An 18,742-nucleotide genomic window follows, 5' to 3' on the forward strand; every position below is an offset into this window, starting at 1 on the left:
CATGGGACCTGGGGGAAAGAGGGAAGGGGGTTGGGGATGGGAGGAGGAGAGTGTGTGGGCGGCAGTTCGTGGGATGGCTGGGAGACTGGGGAGAGGAGGGCTTGTAGGAGCAGCTAGGGTTGGGCGGGATGCATAGGGAGGGTGTTGGGAGCAGCGCTGGGGATATGGGAGCTTCTGAGGGCGTGGGGAAGGATAGGAGCTGGAGCAGTGTGGAGTGCCCTGGGGTTTGGGGAGGTCTGCTGAGAGCAGAGGTGTGTGGCAGGTAACTCCTAAGATGGTGGGGTAGAGCAGGGGCTGTGGGGGAGGGATGGGGGACCAGGTATGTGTGGGAGCATAGCCAGGAATAGGAGTGCAGTTGAAGGATAGATGAGTGGGATTGTGTGGGAAGCAGAACTGCAATTGAGGGATGGGAGGGGGCTGGAGTGTGCTGCACATGGGGTATCGGGGGTAATTGTGGGCAAGGGGGGCAGTAGGGAAAAAGAGGTAGTACGAGGAACTGAGGGAATAGTTATGAGTTTGGAATCTTGGGGTATGGAGGAATTTGGGACTAAAGAAGGGGGAGGGTTCTGTGGGATAATTTAGAGCAGGGTGGGGATGGGGAAGTTAGGGATGAAAAAATGATCAAGAACCTCCAGGTGGAGGAACTAGTAGAAGGTTTTCGGGACTTGAGGAAGGAAAGGTGGGAGAATGGGGGAACTAGGGAGATACAGGACACCAGGGATTTAGGGTACAGCCAAAGGAAAGATCAGGGACCTGACTGAAGAGTGTGTGAAGAGGGAGGGGGCTTACCTGGGCATAGAGAGGGGAAGGGTAAAGGTGGCTAGGGATCTGGCCAGGTGCACAGTGATTATGAACATTCAAGGTGGTGGAGAGCAGGGAAACTCAAAACCTGGGCAAGAATGGGACGTGGAGACAAAGAACTCTGTAGAGAGCAGGTAATTTGGGGAGCTTAATAGGCAGGGGAAGTCCTTCCTAAGGATTAGACAATTTCTGGAGTATTTCTGCACGTTCAGATTTCCCCACCCTCCCTTAGGAATGGTTGTCATTCTCTCGTTTTCATTACCTGCCTGGGAGAAGAGGGAAGATTTTCTCTCCTCCCCCCCACCATTTTTGGTTTCCACTTTTTTTCACCAGTAAACCATACCATTTACCAGTTCCCTCTCTCCCCCCTCCCAGTTTGGATGCTTCACATCTTTGCATTTGTTAGCCTACCACATATGTATCAATATTCCCCATTTCCAGATCATAGAAATGACTGCTATTGGTTACCAAATACTTTAGGTTCTTGCTCTTTTCATTATGATCAGTGCAGTATTTGCATGTCTCCACCCACTGTATTTCAGTGATTGGAATCAGGCCATTAGCCCCATCATAAACACTTTTACAATGCTGTTTTTCCAACCTTGGCCTTTTTTTATTTGTTAAGGAAACATAGGTTAAACAAACCTGTATTTGGGCTCAATAATTCAGAGGAATGTCCATGTACTTATTTAATGTATACAGCACTTCAGGAATTATATTTTGCTGCAGCTGCTGCTAACAGATTTTTTATGAGGAGAATCCTCCTGGCCTTCTGTTTTCCTTGAAACAGATTATTTCATTTTTGATGTTTTACTCAATTTTGTGGTTATCACAGGTTTATGATCATTGTTAGTGTTTTTTTAAAAAGGAAGTCCACTTGCCCAGTTATGTACCTTGTTAAATAGCAGAGAACTGCACCTATGTACTACAGTCTGATGGTGGGTGGAGGGAGGATATGTTTGAATGTTGAACTTTTTATCACAATTACCTGTTAGGGAAAAATTGAGTTTGACTTGTTTTAAAGCTGTTTAAAGTGAATGCTGAGTTCAAATCTCTTTGAACTAAGGTATTTGTAAAATGTTAATTTATTGCAGCTGCGTTTTTATGTTCTAATATAGTTGATGAAATATATCCCTAGCTGTGTATGTGAGAGTATTGTGAATGAAGGGGTACTATGAACAGCAGGATTTGGGGTGTCTTTAAAAACATCTGTAAGGTATAGTAACTTGTCATTTGAGAAAGGAATGAATTTTATTCAGAGCAAAATATGAAGGGAAAATTATGAGACACAGAACTTTGACCTAAGAGAATTACTGTATTTTAGATTGGAAAGATATTAAGTAGAATATTATCTTTTAAGGTGTTGCTTGACTTAAGTTTTTAAAAATGTGGATCTTCCATATTGTATACTTAGTTCAGAGAAAAATATGTATCATGAAAGAGAGAACTAGATGGCAAATCTTCTTAAAGTGTTTTATTTAAATTTATTTAAATTGAAATATTTTAGCTAGCAATATTCACAAAGGATATTCTGTAAATTGTGACAATATTTTTGACATCCCTTAAGATTGTGCCTACTTTACTTGTTAGACTATTTCACAGATAGTTGTTTCACCATTAATAAATAGGGCACTGATTTGAAATATTTCAATCACTGATCCAGCAAGATGTATTATACTGGAAGTCAGATAGAAAATCTGAAAATAATTTAGGCAACATAGTTTTGATTACCATCTTGATTTCCCCCCTTGTTTCAATTGTGATTTTAAATAAAATGTCTTATGAGCTTTAGTATTAATACCATAAGCCTTTAGAATTAAAGACTAATTCCATTTTGCAGAGTTTAATTCCACACTGTTTTAAATTGATATCAAGCACTGGTTTTGGGCTCCAGTGAGTTGAAGAGAGCTGTCTTGGAAGTCATATTATAATTCTCTGTGTGCTTAAGTCAGATTGGTGATCAAAATGTCTTAATGCTAATATGTAATTTTGGAAGCATATTCTACTAGAAAGCAATAAACTTCCCACAAAATACATTTTATTTTTTTTTTTAGCCTTGGTGATTTTGGAGATTGACCCATCCACTAGCTCTTTTTTTAATATGTATTATTAAATATAAAGGCTTAAATCTGTATATAACCACTGCTATACTTTTATGTAATATTTTATTCTGTAAAGATGACCTTTAGTTTACAGGTCCTTAGTTTAAGAAACTTCATTTTTTTTATACTGAGGGTATTAAAGCTTAATGGCCTAGTTAGTATCTTATCATCTGAGTAACTTAATGCTTTAACCTATTCTTAACCTTTGTGTAATACTAACTAGTTGAAGTCTGAGTATCAGTGCTGAGTAGTAGCAGTGTGTGGTAGAAATTTTCACTAGCAGTGAATAGGTAATGAACTCTTGAGATCTAAGGTAGGCACAAATATGCACTTCTACCCTCCCAGAATGAAGAGGTCAATAGCATTTGCAGCCTTGATCACCGCTGATGTTGTCAGGGATTACAGCTGTTCATTCTCTGCCAGTGAAGGAACTTCGTTTTCTTTAAGAAAGGCCCAAGGCAGTGTTCTTTACATTGCCATACTGAGTGAATCTGCTTTTATTTTAGTATGATTAATTCTCATGCTCACCCAGATAGTGTTTTAATATGGTATTTTCCATTGTATTCTCCAAATCTTAAAAATCCTCAGAGCTGGGAAACTGAGGAATATATAGTAGGATGTCATCAGCATAGTAATGATAACCCCAGCCCTATCTCTCAAAAATCTCTCCCAAAGGCAATATATAGATACTGAAAAGCACCGGAGTCCAAACCGACCTGTGGGGAGCACCACATGCAATCCCAGTATTGGCAGATGGAAGATCACCTAACATCACCGATTGTGGGAGCGCTCTGTCAGGTATGACTGAAACCTGTTTAAAAACGGTCCTGGTCATACCCAGCCTGGCCTCCAGGTGGTGCAGTAAGGTCCGGTGATCCACACTATTTGACCCCCATTGGTGAGATATCACTTCAAATAGAAGGTCTATCCTTTTCATTGTGGTGAGCCATTCATAACAGGATGACCACATTTAAGAATAGTTTGGCAATTAGTTGCTTACAGGAGAAGAGAGAGCTTTCTTCAAACGGAATGCTTTCTGCTATTCCTAAATTTCATGGGAATAAGCACTTTTGGTTAAAATATTGAGTTAAATTTTAATTAGGCTTACAGAATTAACTTACCAAATTACCTCTGACTATATATTATAGTGCAGGATCAGTTTGCATTTGAGTTTTGCTTATGCTTCCCAAAGGAGGACAATCAGAAAGCTTTTGTTGGCAAGGAAATTTTCCTTGTTTCAGTAGTTTGGGGATTTTTTTTTTGGAGAGTCTTTCTCATTCAGACTAAAATATCTCAGGGATTGAGTCAGCCTGTGTAATTTTGGTAAGAATTTCTCCAAAACTAATTCTCTGGATTGCACCACTCTGAAAATGAAAGCTTAAGATATTTGTTGAACACAACTTTTAAAATGAAAGGTATGTGTGCGTTTTACTAATATGACAGATAAGAATGGTAAGTCTGGATGGCTTGAAATGTACTTTTTTGAATTTTCATGCCATCAATTACAGAATCAAATGGAAATATAAGGCAGGAAATGGGAAGCCATCTCCCATGAGCTAAAAACGTTTTACCCAAAGAAGCACATCATTGGGATTTTGGGGTACATGAATCTTTTTCATAGGATGTATTCTGCATTCAAAATCTAGTCTTCTGTGAACTTCAGAAGCCAAGTTTTGTGTTATCATCCTTATTTTGAATTTTTAACAGGGTTTTTTTTTTCCTGAACAGTTATCTGTGTTCAGAAAGTACGTATAACTTAAAATGAATACAACAAGCATATCATTGAAAAGAAACTTTGAAATGCTGTTTTAAATCTTTCTAAAAAATTGGGTGAATTTCTAATTTTAGACTTGGTAAATAGGGGTAAATTCTTAATTGGGCTAGATAGTGAGGGAAGAGTGCTAGAAACATATAGAAGGTAATTAAAACTACCTTTTCAGTCTGTTTAAACTAGTGGATTTTTTTTTAATTTTTGATAATTTCAAAAAATCTACAAACTTTTTTACATTAAAGTATAATGCAAATTATATTGCTCACATACTTAAAAGAAGAATAAATAAATCATAGGCAATGGGTGACCGTGATAATAATAATGCATTTTGTAGGCTTTTAAGATTTCACTTATAGTTATGATTTAGATGAATTGTTTAAGAATTTCTTACCAAATGAAAAGTCCTCATGTCCAGGATGAAGTAATGCTAAGTTGAAAGTTTTTTTTTTATCATAGTTCTGATTTATAGGGTCTGTCAAGTAGTTTATTCATAGAATCACTGAATGTTAGCATTGCATTATCTGAGATAATTCTATCTAAATTTGAACTAAAAATGTCTTTTATAAAAGAAAACAAGGTGTAGGGTTTATTTGTATATTAAAAGCTTTTTTAACACCTTACTTTTGAAATGTCCAGTATTAAGTTTCTCTTGTCTACCACCAAGAGTTAAGGTCCAAACCAATTCAATGAGCATTAAGAGATGATCGAATATAAAGTATTTTGTTAGGTGCTGAGGATATGAAGAAAAAAAAAACAGCTTGACCTCAAGGAGCTTTCATTTGACTGGAAACAGTAGTACAATTGAGAACCTTGCAGGCAGAGGCAGAATGATGAAGTGGAATCAGTAGATTTGGCTCTAGTCTCTGGCCTTCCATTAACTCTCAACTTAGGCAAGACGTTTCATTCCCCTCTCTGGGACTTTCCCCCCTCATATATAAATAAGAGTGTTGGACTTGATGATGTCAAAAATTCCCTTTCAGTCCTAAAATTCTGTGTGATAATTTAAATTTTTTAATAGCTTGTAGAATTTTTGTAAGAATAAACTGTTGGCAGCATGCCAAACAAACTAAACCCCCTTCTCTTCTTTCATCCCCCCCTTCCCCCCAGCCCCTCTCCATGAGATATCTTGGAATAACCCATTTTGAAGACTATTACAACCTCTACTACTTGGGAGTATTTTGGATTTGAATATTGTGGTTTTAAGGTCACCTGAATTGTACTCTGCAAACTAAAAAAAAAATTAACAAAATATTCATTTATGAGTATTTCTATGCTTGGGAATGGAGCATAATTGCCATTTTCTGTAGATGTGAGCAGTGGGTATGTGTATGTGTGCTTTTTGTTTTTCATTTTTTAAGGTAAGTTGGATTTGGAGCAAGTACCTTTTTGTTGTTGCATTGCTATAATTGAATTCCAAGGCATTTTTCTTTATTATTTACTGAGAAATCCCCAAACTGAGAATTGTCATATTTTGTAACTGGGAAATTCATTTCAGAAAATTGAAATTGGCCATTGTCTAATTCAACTTTAATTGTTCAAAGGGTAAATGTTTGAGAAAAAGATTTAGCATTAGTGTTTTATATCATTTGGAAGTTAATCTTTTCAAATTCTAATGATTTCATCATAGTTTAGTAGAATCTTGTGCTGGTTTGATGTTTTTATAATTAAAAGCTCCAGTTGCCTTTCTTGGTTTTTATGCCAAGCTTTAGAGTTCAACATGTTATTGGCTTATTGGAGACATGACTTTGGAAGTTTTTAGTCCCTTTAATCTTCATGGTTAGTCTTGAGTCTTTGAATGAACCCATTGTACATTTTTAGTATCTTGGCTTATAATAATAAAAAGGAATGGTTATTGTTGACTCTAGTCTTACCGATAATTCTGAAAATTTTCCACTTATACTGTTTAAAAGATACACAGTGTTTTTTATTCAGCAAAATATGTTCTATACATACACTTAATATTTTACCATCATTGTCATTAAATAAGCATTCATTTGATTTGGACAGCCTCCTGTTGGGCCATAGTGGTATGGCACACACTTTTTCATCATGATTGTAGAAGGGAGGCTGCAGTTATCCTTATCCAATCCTATATAGATAGACCCAGCTCCCTTAGTAATGAATGAGACTTCCATCTCCTGGAAACCCTGCTTTAAGCAATACTGCTTATTGTTAGGGTGGATGCCTGGCTTTGAGCACATTTCCCTTAGAACTAGTGTGACCCAGTGTGTGATTTAGATATATATTAGTTATATTATATTTAGATACATATTAGATAAATGTATATATTTAGATATATATATATATCTATATATATAGATATAATTGACTACATTTAAGTTAAAATGGGTGATTGCCTTATAATAAGGTAAAGTTGTGTTTATACTTATAAGGGATCAAAGTATTTATTTCATCAAGTTACTTATGCTTCCTAGTACACTGGACTATTTTCTTAAGGTAACAGATAGATTAACTAGGATTCCTGATCTGAAATTAGTATTTCATAGAGATCATTCCTGAGGTTCTCACTCTTTAAAGAAGAAGAAATATTCTTATTTCTTTCTAAGTCTTCCAGAATTGTCAGAATTAACTAAAATGAAGTCAAGTACTGTGTGAATGGATATATGTGTATATGCTATATATTGTAATTGGAATGTATCTTGTCCTTAACTGTTAATAAAGATTTAAAATATTCTTTCTAATGGATGTCTTCAGTGAATAAAAACATCTTTCATATCTACACATCTGAAGAGAAATTCATGAAATACTCTTAAGCTATGTACTTCAGTTTCTTTCTTTTTAATTACTTATAAATGGTTGGATTAGATGATCACTAATGTCCTTTCCCACTCTTATGGTTTGTGATTCTATAATTATGCAAATCTGAATATTAACTTGCATTTGTGATCTAAATTTTTTTTTTTACTTTTTAGCAAAATTTTCTTGTGGGGATTTTGATTATTTCATTGTTATCAAAGTACTAGGAAAATTATTTTCCTCTAAGCCTTGTCCCATTTAATACTACAAAAAGTGAACAGGATTTAATTTTCATTTGAGAATGAATTGGATTGTGGGACTGACAATTTTTACTGTTCTTCCCTTGAGAGATGGATCTTTCTTCATTATTTGAGTTAGTTTTGTGTATTGGAAAGAATATTGAACTTCAAGTCAGAAAACCTGAGGTTCCAGTCCTGGATCTGCCACTTGGTAGCTGTGAGACTTTGGGCAAATCACTTCACCACACCTCTGAGTCTGTCTCCTCATCTGTAGAATACTTGCCTTGCCTACCTCACAGGGTTGTTGTGAGGGAAATGTTTGATAAATTTTAAAATGCTATATATAAAGGTGACCTATTGTTATTGTTTTAAGAAGTACTGTCAGAAATTTCAATATTATGGTTTGAGAAATAAATATTTGCCCCTTTTTCTTGACAAAATGTTTTATAATTTTGTATTAATATTATTTCAATGATTCTTTGAAGATTTCCTTCAATGTATCAATAATGATTGCATGCAAATATAAAGGGACAGTATATCCTTCCTCTTCAATGATTCCTAAACATTTTATCACCTGAAATAACTACAGATTATTTTCATTGAAATGTGCTTCCAGCTGGAATATAAGCATTATGTTTGAAGCTTATGCAGTATTCACATAAGTGCCATCATATTTTACATTTAAGACTTTTTGAGAAGCATTGGTTTGGTGGAAAGAACATTGGAGTTGGGAATCAGAAGATCTGGCCAGGTTCTAGTTCTGGTTCTGTCACTAACTTGCTTTGTGATTGTGGATAAGGGGAAATACACTGGATCTCAGTTTCTCAATCTGTAGAATTAGGGGGTCAGAATAAATAAGTGTGTGAGGCCCTGTCCACCTATAAAGTGCTATGATGATTCTCTTAAAATATACCAGTGATGTCATGGTTAAAGAAAGAAACTGGTATCCTGACATAATGAAGCCAGTTAGCAAATTTCCCATAACATAAAACTATTAAAGGAAGATGTGCAATGCAAGTGTATTTTAAAGACTGGTTTTTAACTCTAATTGGTTAACAAGTTTTAGCACTAATTTCTTCACTAGAGGATTTTCCTTTTCCAAGGTCTAACCTTTGACGGCATGGATGATTAAGTGTCTATCAGTATTTGTCAGACTTATGGGAAGGAGGAGAGCAACAGATGGTTTTAAAGTAATAATTTTAGTTACTATTAATTGTAAAAAGTGCTTATTAACACCAGTAACATTTTGTTAACATGTAACTTACGATACCTTTATGGGTTAGTTTAAAAGATGTCAAAGGGATGAGGATTCTAAATCATGTTACATTTAACCGGATGAACCTATCAGTTACTTGTATACTCAGATACCAAAGTCTTATAATCAGATCTTTGCTTTCATCAACACTACTGCTTTTGGGGCGGCTAGGTGGTGCAGTGAATAGAGCACCAGCTCTGGAATCAGGAGGACCTGAGTTTAAATCCAGCTTCAGACACCTAACACAAAAAACTAGCTGTGTGACCTTGGGCAAGTCACTCAACCCCAACTGCCCTCCAAAAAGCAAAAAAAAAAAAAAAGTAGTACTTTTTCTCAGTTAAACGATTTCCCAAAAACTTTAAGCAAATATTTATTAAATGCCTTTTATATGCTGAGCACAAAACTAAGTGGTTACAAAGACAAAGTATTTGCCCTTGAAAGAGCCTACATTCATACAGTACAACATGTATACAGGTAATAAATGGACACAGGTAAAAAAATGTATGTGTGTATATACATATATAAGTAAAAAACACATAAAGTTATACCAAAGTTAAAGAGGGAAAACATTAGCAATTAGGATCAGCAAAGGCCACCTTTAGGCAATAGTACCTGAGTTGTGTTTTGAAGCAAACTGGGGATTTAGCTGTAAAGAGGCAGCTGAGTGGCACAGTGGATAGATCACTAACTTGAGTTAGAAAGATCTGAGTTCAAATCTAGTCTAAGATATGACTGGACAAGTCCCTCTGTGCTACAGTTTCCTCAACTATAAAATAAGTATAATAATAGAACTTACCTCCCAGGGTTGTGAGGATCAATTGAGGTCATAGGCATCTAGTAGGTGCTTAAGAAATGCTTGTTACCTTCTCCCTTCGCAAAGAGAGATATATTTATATTCCAAGTGTGAGGAGCCACCTATTCTAAGACGTGATGGAAGGTGAAATATGGGTGGAGAGCAGCTGGCAGGCCTATTTAACAATAACATAAGACTATGTGAAGGGGAATAATATGAGATAAGTATGGAAATGTATAGGTGGAGATGATATAAAGGTCAGCTTTATCCTAGAGGCAATAAGGAGCCACTTAAGATTCTTGAGTGGGAAAAGTGGCATGTTCATATCAGGAATATTAATTTGGCAGTTATGTGAAGGATGGATTGGATAGAGGATGGAAATGTAAGCATGGAGGCCAGTTAGAATGTTATTGCAATAACCTAGGAGAGGTGAGGGTTTGATTTATATCACTGGCTGTGCAAATAGTGAGGACACAGATGAGAGTTGTGAAAGAAGATGTGACTACATTTGACAGCTGATTAGACCTAGAGAGAAGGTATTGAGGGTGGGAAATAGGATGTGAATTTGGAAGTAGAATGGTGTCTTTCATGTGGCTAGGAAAGTTTGTAAGAAGGGATGAATTTGTGGGGAAATACTTTGGATGTAATTAGTTTGACGTAATGAGACATACAGTTGGAGATGTCCTTGGACGTAGTTAATAATCTGGAGTTCAGAAGAGATAGATGCTGGTGAAGTTTCCAAGAAGAATGTGTAAAGCAAGAATAGGGCCCAGAACAGAGCCTTGGTGAATGCTCACACTTAATGATTGGCAGCAGGCTGATAATCAGTAAAGACTGAAAAGGAATGGTTAAGTAGGAGTACTAAGGTGAGCATTGTTAATGGAAACCAGGGAGGAGAGTGTTCAAGAGGAAAGCATCATGAACAGTGCCAAAATCTGCAGAGGGGTCAAATAAACAGAATTATTTAGGCAATTGAAATCATTGCTAACTTTGAAGAGAGTAGTTTTAGTAAGGTGGGAAGCCAGCTTCCAAATTTAGAGAAGAAAGTGGCAAATTAGCAGTCACTCTAGATGACCTGTTCTAGATATTTAGCTTGGGTAAAAGGGAAAAGAAACTTTAGCATGATAGCTTGAGGAGATGATATGATTAAGTGAAATTTTTTTTAAGGATAAAACTGGCTGTGTTTATAGTCCTTGGGGAATGAGCCAGGAGATAAAGAGAGATTGAAAAAGATGGGGGCAAGCTCCCGGAGAAAATAGGAAGGAACAGGATTAAGAGCACAAATCAAGAGTTGGCTATGGCAAGGAGAAGGATCACCTCTATAGCAAAAATGGGCACAAGGGAGAGAATGGTGACTGATGATAAAGCTTTTTGAGCTATGGAGTATGGGAGAAGACTTTTAGAGTAGATGGTCTCTATATTCTTAGCTAAGTAGGTTTGAGGAAAAGGTTTGGGAATAGTCACTGTGGAGAGAGTTATAAGAGGGAAGAAATAAAGGATTGCTGTGTATTGGTGAGGATCCAATTGAAGTCAGATAACAAATATGTAGTAATCCTACTTGGCACAATTGAGTAACTTCCCATCAGATGTAAGGAGAGTGGTGGAGATTCAACACAGGGTTGGGCTTTGGTGTGCTTGGGGCCATAGTTTCTAAAGTACTTGATAGTGGGTGGTTGTATTGGCCAATGATAATAGAATCATAACTGAAAAGAAGGGAAGTGAGACCAAAGCAGAGATGATGAACTGTGAGAATAGGGAAAGGGAGGATGTTTGGAGGTCATGGTGAGGATAAAAATAGGGTTAGAAAGAACGAGACAGGAAGAGATTGAGAAATAGGTTTAGAATGCAAAAGTTTATGAAGTTAGAACCAAGCAGAAAGGTTTGGTGAGTGATTGATTCTATGTCAAAACAATTGTTTGAAACCATTATACCCCAAATTACTAGACTGTTCATTCTTCATTAGTGCTTCCTTTCAACTATAGCAGCACTTTGTGTCCAATGGCTTGATTTTTTATTTTTGACCATTCTTTACCACTATGTCTCAAAACCATGAATGTATATTTAGTGGTGGCCTCTCTGTAGTTATTTCTATTTTTTTGAGGTATTGTGTATGTATAAAACTTTTCATACAACTAGAATTCTTAAGTTATGTGGAGATAAAATGTTACCCTTCAAGGGACTATTAGGGGGCGGCCAGGTGGCTCAGCGAGTAAGAGCACTAGCTCCAGTGTTGGGATGACCTGGAGATCAAATCCCAGGCTCAGACACTCAGCACCACACCCAGAAATAACTGGCCGTGTAACCTTGAGCAAGTTACTTAACCCTGATTGCTTTAAAAAAAAAGAGACTTAGAAATTAAAAAAAAAAATTCTGCACCTAGGAATAAATGTTGCAAACTTTAAAAAAGGTTGCATACAAAGTTAAAAAAGGTATTTATTCTTAAGTAACCTTACTACTCTTAAGATCAAGTTGATTATTAGGAAAGTTCTTGAATTTTCCTTAAACTATAACATTCAGATTCTTTTGTTGCAGTTTTTTTTTTCTGTTTTTTCTTACTGTTCTGGAAAATTAACTTTTTAAATAATAAAAAATAATTTTTGTGGCTGATTACTTACTGAAATTTGTTTTATAATTTGTTTCTTTAATTAAGGAAGATAGAAAATTTGTTGGCACTTTAGGAAGTTTGCTTATGTATTCTACCTTTGTCAGCTGTATTACCTTGGGCAAATCATTTCATCCCCCTTAAATCTTGGTTTTCTGATCTGTAAAATGGGCATATACTTTCCTACCTTTATAGCCCTGTCATAACTGATTGTGAATTGTGGTGAGATCATTGGCAAGTTAGTTCTAGCCATCATTAACTGTTCTAGAAGTCTTTGGATTCCTTAGGATTTCTTTTGAATTAAAAAGTAACCCTGGCCTTATGAACTCAGAGAATTTCAATAGGTGTCCATTAGCAGGAAGCTAGCATTTATTATTTTCTGGAACCCCGCCCCTCCCGCCAAAAACCTCCCAAGGTATTGTGTGTTAGTTTACCAAATGCCTGTAATTAGAGTAGAAGTGTTATGTTAGTTACATGTTAATAATGAGAACTTCTACCCATTAACTCCTAGTTTTCTCTGTTTGGCCCAATCACATGATAATACCAATAGATTATTTTTAAAGTTTGACAGCTTTCTAAGAGTTGTAGGTAAAACTATGTGACTTCAACAAAGTTGGGAGTGATTTCATCATTTAGCCATCTTTCTTAAGAATCAAGGTTCTTCAAGAGCTTTGGAGTTGTTTTATTGTCAACTAGGTGGCAAAGTGGGTAGTGTACCTCAAATGCTATCTGTGTGACCCTGGGCAAGTCACTTCACTTCTGTCTGCCTTCGTTTTTTCAACTTTAAAATGGGAATAATAAAAGCATTTATCTCCCAGGGCTTTTTTGAGGATCAAATGATAATATTTGTAAGATGCTTAGCTCAGTACTTGGCGCATTGTTGGCATTTAGTAAGTTTCTTTCTTCTTTCCTTTTCCCCATCTACCCCCTCGCCCCCCAACTGCCCTTCCCAGGGCAGTTATATTTGTATATTTTTTATTTTTATATTTATCATTTTATACATTTATTCAGATTTATCATTTATTTATTCTATATTCAGTTTATACTATTATATGCATTATGTGATGGAATATAAATTTGTTGAGAGTAGGAATTGCTTCATTCTTTATATTTACATACCTAATACTTGGCACATAGTAGGTGCTTAATAAATGCTTGTTAATTATGTTTGGCAACTCAGCCTATTGCATATCATTCTATAAGTGACAAAATCTTACCAGCCCTTCCTGTCTAGTAACTCCTATCTTTTGTACTTCTTCACTATTACAACCAAGCCAATTCAGGTCCCAGTCTTCTGCTTCCGTTTCTTTTCTTTTCTTTTTTAATATGGATACTTGTTGCTTAATACCACTGACAATGCCTTCTCTATTCACTGCTTAGGTATCACTTTAGAAAGGTATTTATTAAGCAGTTAATATGTGCCACTGTGCTAACTGTTCATGATATCCTTAAAATCCTTCAGATGTTCTCTTTGTGTCTGGTACTAGGCATTTGAGTTCAGTCTTTAAACCCTTTACCAAATATCTACACACTGTCCTACTGATGTCATCTCTGCTTGTCAACTCCTTGTAGTCAATTCTGAGAATTTTAATGTATTTCCACAGTTTTTATACTTGTCTTAATGCCACTCTCTAGTTGTATTGGTCATGTATTCTCCCACTAGTCAAAAATTAAAATTTGACTACCACATCCATGAGGTCTTATTGGACCAACATGAAACTGAAATGACTTGTTTCTTTTTCTTCTTAGCCAAGTTGAATTTCTACTAGTTAAACTGAGAATGCTAAGCTTATGTGTTTAAATATTTTTCACTCATAGCCTATGTTCTTGCTATAATCTTAACATAAATTTAAGTGTTTACTTTGGGGTTAGCAAGTATTACTTAAGGTCCAACTGGCTGCAGAGCTCTGTCTTCATTGCTTGTAAATTCCTAGATATGAAGGAATGTATATGTTTGACTCATTTTTTATATTAATAGCTGAAAGAATGAATAATTATGCTGTATGATGACATTAATGGTGGTGTTATTTCCTGGGTCATAATAATTTACATTTACATAAAACTTTTCAGTTGACAAAGCACATTTAGGGCAAAGATGGCCTAGACCCAAGTAGTCTAGTGGGAATCTGATTAGTTATAGAAATGAATCCATGAATTTCAGATTTGGAAGGGACTTCAAAGGTGCTCAAAGTAGGATTCCTCTCTATAATATCCCTGACAAGTAGTTATCCAATTCCCTTTTGCATTTCTGTAGTAGCAGGGAACACATTACTTTACAAGGGAGCCCATTATACTTTTAGACTGATTATTAGGAAGTTTGCCCTTATATTGAGCCCAAATCTGCCTCTGCAATTTCCCTCTATTATTTCTAGTTCTGCCCTCTGAGACCAAGCCAAGCAGTTTTACTCTTACTTTAGTATGATAGCAGTTAGACATTTGAAGGCAATATGCCTCTTGAGTCTTCTTTGGGGTAACATTCCCAATTTTGTCACCTTTTTGAAATGTAGGAAAGACTCCTTTACTATTCTGATATCCCTTTTCTAGATTAGTTCCTGCTTTTTATCCAGTTTTATGTTAAAAATGAAGACTGGTCTATCCAAAAGAGAAGGTGAACAGTTCAATGGAATACAATTCTCTTCACATTCCAGAATTATGAGGATCAATTAGGGGTGTTCTAAAATCAACTTGAACTGACTTGAGCCAGTTGTGAGCATTTAACACCTCAGAAATAGCAAATGCTACAAATGAGTGCTTCAACTTGATTTATTATTTTGTTAAGAGACTTAAAAAAGTGATAGAGAAAATGCTAATGCAAATTAAACTTAAAAGTGTGTTATATGTATATTTTTTCCTGGAGAACCTGGTGTATACATGTAATATGTGTATTATATAATAATATATGTAATATATATTACAACATATTACATAATAATATATATAATATAGGAATATATAATAAAATATATTCCTTTTAAAAACTGCAAATAGGACTAGGTGGAACTGAAGTGGCAGAGGGAAAGTTTGACCTGTGTCAAGAAGTTGGAGAGCATAGAATGTCACAGGTTGATGAAAACGACTACTGTACATTCAAAGCTAAAAAATAAAAAAAAATTTTTCTGCTTAGGAGAAAGCTAGGTGATCTTTGACAAGGGAGTAACTGCCTTTATTTGGAGAAATAAAATAGGTTCATGGGTGCTTTTGGTCTAGAGATCATCCAATAAAGGTCAAAGGAAGAAGAGAGTAGTGGTGGTTGGTGGCTACATGCTCAAGGGGTACTGAGGTAGTTTTTCATAGATCCAGTAACAGTAAGAAATATGCTTTCCTCCTGTGGCATTTGTCCAAGACACAACAGAAAACTTTCCAAGATATGTCAAAATGTATGACTGTTCTGGTAATTCATTTGGGGACAATTGATACTTTTAGAAGGATGCTAGAGAGCACTGGCCAGAAGTTATGAAATCTTGGCCAGGAAGCTGAAGACAGTAGGGGCACAAGTAGTATTTTCATTATTATTTCATATTGACAGCAATTTAGAAGTGAAAAACTGATTTGAAAAGTGACCAGACGTGTTAGATCATAAGATCATAGATCTAGACTTGAAAGGGAACTCAGTTACCAGCTAGTACAACTTTTTCATTTCACAGGTGAAGAAACTGAGGCCTAAGGTAGGATGAGCCCAAGGTAGTAATTGTCATAGGTAGCTTATAGTATCAGAATAATGGTCTCCTGACCAGGGATAAGAGTACACCTAACAGTGATTGGTAAGAATGTACTAGTGTCTTGCAAATCTAATAAAAAAAAAGGCCTTAAACCAAAAAGAATGAAGGAGAGAGAAAACTGACATATTTCTATATCTATATCTACCAAGTTAGAAACCATAGAGAATAGTTTCAGAAGAAAGAAAACTGGCAATTGAAGAGATTAGAAGTAAAACCCATGATCTCAATTGTATTTACACAAATGCCTAGAATATAAATATCAAGTAGGAAGAAACAGAAGTCTTGATACAGACTTAAATTTGACCTTATAGCTATCAATGAAACTTGGTATGGAAAACTATGTTTGGAATATGGCTCTGGATAAATATACCTTATTCAGAAGTACAAGATACAGATCAAAGACAGAGAGACAGGACCTATGTGTACAAAATATTTCTTGTGGCACTTTTTGTTGTGAGAATGAATGGGAAACAGTGGATGCCCATCATTTGGGCAGTAGTTGAACAAATTATGATATGTGAATGTAATGGAATATTATTGTGTCATAAGAAATTACAAAAGACATGAATTCAGAGCAACCTAGGAAGACTTGTATGAACAGAGTAAAATGAGCAGAACTGAGACAACAATTTCTAACATAAGTATAATAATGTAAAGGAAACCAGCTTTGAAAGACTTAAGAACAAAGTACTTACGACTTAAGAACTGAGAACCAATGAACTCCAGAAGACTAATGATAAAGCAAGCTTCCTACCTCTTGAGAGGTGATAAAAGTACTATTCAGGCAAACATTTTCAGGTATGACCAATGTGTGAAATTGTTTTGTTTGACTATACTTATTTGTCACAAGGAGGAATTTTGAGAAGGGGAGGGAAGTAGGGAATAATTGTAGTGATGCAAAAAATAAGAAAGAAATATCAGTGAGGGATGGCTAGGTGGTGCAGTGAATAGAGCACTGGCCCTGAAGTCAGAAGGACCTGAGTTCAAATCCAGCCTCAGACACAACACTTAGTAGCCGTGTGACCTTGGGCAAGTCACTTAACCCCAATTGCCCTGCCCTCCCACCTCCAAAAAGCAAAAAAAGAAAAGGAAAGAAATATCAAAAAACTTGAAACTTGAAAAATATACACAGAAGAGAGCAGAAGGAGGTTCACAGATAAACAGGGAAATGTTGGTACTATTTTGTTAAATCTAATTTGTATTTTAAAAACCATACTGTATGTAATAGAATCTCACACTTATCATATATAATTCTTTCACTTTGACAGTGGAAATTCATGTTTGCTAAATTCATAATGCAAAAATTTATTTTTAAAGCTTTCTATTATTATCAAAGCAACAATTATCGAATTTATTATCAAAGCAATAATAGGTAAAAGTTGAGGGTGGGGTAAGGTAGTATTGTCTATTAAGATACTCAAATTCTTTATTACAAGGGATGGCTCTCTGGGGTGAATGGGGAGGGGGTTGGAGTTGGAAAGACACAGGGAAATGTAGCTTATGTGAAAGCAAAACATTAGAATTTAATTTTTTAAAAAGAATAATATGGGGTGGAGACAAGATGGCAGAATAAAAGCAAGAACTTGTCTGAGCTTCTGCCCCAACCACCTCCAATACCTGTAAAATATGACTGAACAAATTTTAGAGCTACAGAACCTGCAAAGTGACAGAGAGAAACAAATCTCCTGCTGAAGGCAGCCTGGCAGGCTAACAGGAAGGGTCTGTTGCACAGGGCTGGGAGCCAAGAATAGTCCTGCATGAGCTGTGTGGTCCCAGACCTGGGTTGACCCTGACCAGCAGCACAGACCAGCCAGATCTGACTTCAGGAGAGTGAATCGCCAGCCGCTGTGGTGGTTTCCAGACTTCTTAACCCATAAATGCCAAAGAGAAAGTAAAACATCAGTGGGAAACTCTGTTGGAACTGGGTGATGGAAGAGCAGGGTCCAGCCCCTGTCCCTGGGGCGAGAGGTGGCAGAGGTGCAGTGGCTACAGCTGCTGCTCCATGGCTGCCTCTGGAGCTCCTGGCCTGCAGATCATAGGGGGACCAAGCGATCATTCAGAGGGTTTGACCTGCTTGAATCTGGGTCACAGTCTTGGGTGATGGTTCTGGGGTGTGTGGCCAGTGTGCCAGAGTTTGGGATATCTGTAGAGAGAGTGCCCTCCTCATAGCTCTGACAACATTTGTGAAAACCCCAGTGATTTGGGACACAGCTCTCTCCGCTCTGGAAGCAGAGTTCTACAATGGCAAAGAGCTCAAAAGTCAAGTAATTGGCTGGCAAGATAAACAAGCAGAGGAAGTGCAATCAGACCATAGAATCCTTTTTTGGGGACAAAAAGTATCCAAATATTGAACCAGAAGAAGGCAACAAAGTCAAAACTCCTGCATCAAAAGCTTCCAAGAAAAATATGAATTGGTTACAAGCCATGGAGGAGCTCAAGAAGGATTTTGAAAATCAAGTAAGAGAAGTGGAGGAAAAATTGGGAAGAGAAATGAGAATGATGCAAGAACATCATGAAAGGCAAGTCAAAAGCCTGACTGAAGAAAATAATACCTTAAAAAATAGGCTAACTCAAATGGAAAAAGAGGCCTAAAAGGCCAGTGAGAAGAAGGATGCCTTAAAAAGCCAAATTGCCCAGATGGAAAAGGAATTTCAAAAATTCACTGAAGAGAATTAAAATTAGATTGGAGCAAATGGAAGCTAA

The 18,742-nt window shown here is 36.4% G+C and overlaps 1 protein-coding gene across 2 annotated transcripts in view; it reads left to right on the forward strand.

Annotated features, from left to right (window-relative positions):
• Window positions 1-18,742, forward strand: part of ZFR2 (zinc finger RNA binding protein 2) — a 134,113-nt gene that overhangs the window by 799 nt on the left and 114,572 nt on the right. Inside the window, exons 2-3 of one of the 2 annotated variants that reach the window (XR_011168113.1) lie at window positions 3,579-3,701; window positions 5,782-6,533. The exons of the other annotated variant lie outside the window; for it this stretch is intronic. The gene's annotated coding sequence lies outside the window, so the exon portion shown is untranslated. Of the gene's footprint in view, window positions 1-3,578; window positions 3,702-5,781; window positions 6,534-18,742 lie in introns of those variants that run through there. 2 annotated transcript variants of the gene reach the window in all.

The sequence above is a fragment of the Petaurus breviceps genome, unplaced genomic scaffold (genome assembly GCF_028583685.1).
Source record: "Petaurus breviceps papuanus isolate PSGF00001 unplaced genomic scaffold, PetGlider_PUasm1.0 180, whole genome shotgun sequence".
Taxonomy (NCBI): Eukaryota; Metazoa; Chordata; class Mammalia; order Diprotodontia; family Petauridae; genus Petaurus; species Petaurus breviceps.